This window comes from Pteropus vampyrus, unplaced genomic scaffold, assembly GCF_000151845.1.
Source record: "Pteropus vampyrus isolate Shadow unplaced genomic scaffold, Pvam_2.0 Scaffold304, whole genome shotgun sequence".
NCBI lineage: Eukaryota > Metazoa > Chordata > Mammalia > Chiroptera > Pteropodidae > Pteropus > Pteropus vampyrus.
The window spans coordinates 209,589-212,843 of NW_011889085.1; the positions used below are offsets into that span (position 1 = coordinate 209,589).

General features: G+C 56.1%; 1 long non-coding RNA gene across 1 annotated transcript; it reads right to left on the minus strand.

Annotated features, from left to right (window-relative positions):
• Positions 1 to 1,914: 1,914 nt before the first annotated feature.
• LOC111730263 lies at positions 1,915 to 3,255 on the minus strand. Its single transcript, XR_002776614.1, has 2 exons — positions 3,223 to 3,255; positions 1,915 to 3,118 (listed from the first exon to the last, which is right to left on the minus strand). It is a non-coding gene; the product is annotated as an uncharacterized LOC111730263 (long non-coding RNA).

Below are 3,255 nucleotides of genomic sequence, written 5' to 3' on the forward strand. Positions count from 1 at the left end.
CACACACCTGTTTATCAAACTTAGGGGAGGGAGAAGATGACTTGGGTCACACTAGAGACTTTAAACCATGAATTAAAATGACAGCTTTCCAGTGGGTTCTCATTGCTGAGAAATGATGTCTCTACATTGAAACCAGAACAAATGCTTGAAGACCGAGCAAGGAATGCTCTGTCTCCCCAACTTTCCTCACTCCTTCGTATCCACCTTCCTCTCGATTCAGGAATACGGCGGTTGGCACCGTGTGGCAGCTGTGTGTAGGAAGCTAGGGAAAATGTTCCTGGAAGGGAACCTGTGTCCCAAAGTTGATCCATGCCTAGCAAGCCCACAGCTCTAGGGTGTTGGGAGGATGGAATGGTAAGTCACAGGAAGGCCCCATGGCACAGCAAGTGCCTGCTCCTGATGCCAGGCAAAAGAAGGACGCTTGACATTTGGAACCTGTTCTGAGTGCAGCATAGTATTGATGGTGGCTTTTAGTCCTGGCCTCATGGGCAAATCAAAGGATAACCTCATTGCCACACCTGGTTTGAGCCCAGCGTGACCTGGCAAAACAGGAGCATTCCCTGTCCCCTGGTCCCATGGACACAATTGGGGACACTCTGCTGCACTTTAGACGGCCCGCGCACACCGAGGTAAAGCGGTGCCCCCGTGCCTGGCGAGGTGGCTTTGGTGGGCTCTCTGTCCCCAGCCTGCTCCCGTAAGCTCGGCTGCTTGGAGGGTGTCTGCTGATTTGCTTTTTGCCACAGTGATCTGGAGTGTGGTACTGAACTGATTTTTACCATTTCTTGCTCCAAAAGGGCCTGGTAGCAAACACAGGCTGTAGCTTTGGGAAAGACAGTCTTCACTGGAAAGAAAGGCCTAGGTGTCTTCTGCTTCTGCAGGACCGAAGGTAGTGCTCAGCGAGGGTGGTGAAGCTGGTCTCTGCCTGGCTGCTCATTTCCACTAGGCACTCGAGTTGAGCCTCCTCTCGGCGTGCCTGCAATGCCTCCTGGGGCCCGGGAACCCTGTTCCTCTCCCCTGTCCTAGTTCCTATTGCTGGGGACACGATCCTGAATCCTGATCAGCAAGGAACGGCTCGAGTGTTTGTTTTCTGAGCAAAAACTGCAAGTCTTTGGGGGACTGGTTTAGCAGAAGAGACAGGCGTTAGAAACAGCCACGGAAGAAAGCAAATGCAGTCGTCACATCCGTATCACCGATCGCTCTCTTGGTGCTTTTTCAGTCGTGTCGGGTGGCAGAGCTGGGACTGCAGTCCTGGCAAAAGTGGAGAGGTCTGGAGATGTGAGCGGGGCACTTCGGAATGTGTTCCCCAAGCCCAAACTGGGAAATGAAGATCTCGGGAGAAATTCAGGCAGCTAAAGGGACAGGATCCTGCTTCCCTGACAACCTACCACCAGGGACTTGGTGTTCTTGACCTGTCCTTGATCTTGCCCCAATGCAGAGCCAACTTTCCCACCTGGGGCCTTTCCATCTCCGACTCTTGCACTTGCCCCGCCCTAACGTCCTTTGGGAGCTGCCCTTCCTGCCTCCTCCGCCTCCCTCTGCTCCTCTTGGCCTTGCGCGTTTCCTTCGTTTCTGGAATTGTTTGCAGTGGGAGCGGCTCCTGGCAGCTCCCTCATTCCTGCTGGACTCCTGAGAGTCAGTCCTCGTGGGAATCGCTGTCTTCCTGTCCTTCACCCACCTTCTCTCAAAGGTAGACGCAGAGCCTGACACACTTCAGCCCACAGCACAAGCCCACTGGACATCGGCTGAATGTTCGAATGTGTCCTGTGAGCCCGTTTCAGAGTTTTTCCCATTATTCTGTGTAAGCCTGTACCATAAAACCAAATTCTGAACAACTGAAACCAGCTGATGAGGAGTGTGGGGGAGGGGAGGGGTTATTCCTAGAAAAATGAGGCAATTGGAGATGGAGGCCGCAGCTTCTGGAAATGTCAGTGTTTATTAAACATTTAAGGATTTTCAGGGGTTTGAGAGGAAATATACAGAATGTAGAAAAATCCTAAGAATCTCCTGTGGTTGGGAGGGCAGCCTCTTCCCTTTCCCCCTATTTCCCATTTGTTGTTCCTCCTTTCTGTCCGATTGTTAAAAGCCATTTCTTAAGGCTCATTTGCCCCCTCCTCAACCCCTGACCTGTGAGGGTCCGTCGTCTGTCTCCCCGTCCCCGTGACCTTGAGCCCCAGAACAGTGCTCCAGAGTGGTCAGGGGCACCAGTCCTGTACCTGAGGTTTGAGGGTCAGGGGCCCCTCTGCTTGGGCGACTCCCCATTAAGGATTTAATGGGGCGGGGAGCTGCAAAGACCACATGACGTCATTGGTACTCAGTCATGGGGGGAGGGCAGAGCAAGGGTGCAGGTAAACGAACAAACAAGAATGGATTAAAAAATAAAAAATAACCACCTAAATAAACCCTGAAGGAGAGTCTGAGCCGAATGACCTGGGTGTTAGCTGAGAGGACAGGGCAGGGAGCTGGACCACGTGACGGGAGTGGGGGGGGGAGGGAGGGTCAGAGAGGGAGGAGGCTGGGGGACGGCTTCGCGGTGCGGGGGGACGGGGATGCAAGTGGCCTGGAGTCCAAGCGCGGGGTATCAAGGTCCCTTTCTTCTCGGTGCCGCAGGGACGGGCACCAAACACACAGTCCTTGGGGCCGGTGGGATCAGGCCCTGGGCTCCCAGAAAGCCAGGGGGTGAAGGCGGGGGAAGATATGAAGTGCCTGGGGAACGAATTTTGGAATGAAACTTACATCTCCGAGGGGGCAGGGCAGGGAGCTAAGGCGGAAGCACCTAGACGGGCGAGAGCAGCCTAGGTGCCCCTGCTCGGCAGGGCCGGGGCGGTCACTTGTCCAAGTCCAGGCCCATCATGTTCTTGAAGGCGTTCTTGAGGCTGGTTCTGCTGGGGGACTTCACAGCAGGCCGGAGCTCCGCGCTCTGCTCGTCCTTCCGGAGCTCCATCTCGATGACCACCACCTGAGCGCCCTTGGAAGACTCCGCCCCTGACGCCCGAGCCCCCGCCCGGCCCGCTAACCGCTATTTCTTATCCTTGCGAGACTCCCCCAGCCCCTTGGACTTCTTCTCACTGGCCGCTTTGGTGCTTCTGCTGTGGTCCAGCATGGCATACAGCACCGGCGTCTGGGGGAGGGGCGCGCACGTCAGTCACCCGTCCCTGCCCTCGCTCTGCCCGGCGGCTCCCAGGGGTCCCCTCCCCGGTCGTCCCGGCCGCGAGTCCCGCTCACCTGCCGGCCGCGCTTGGACGAGTCCTTCCCGAG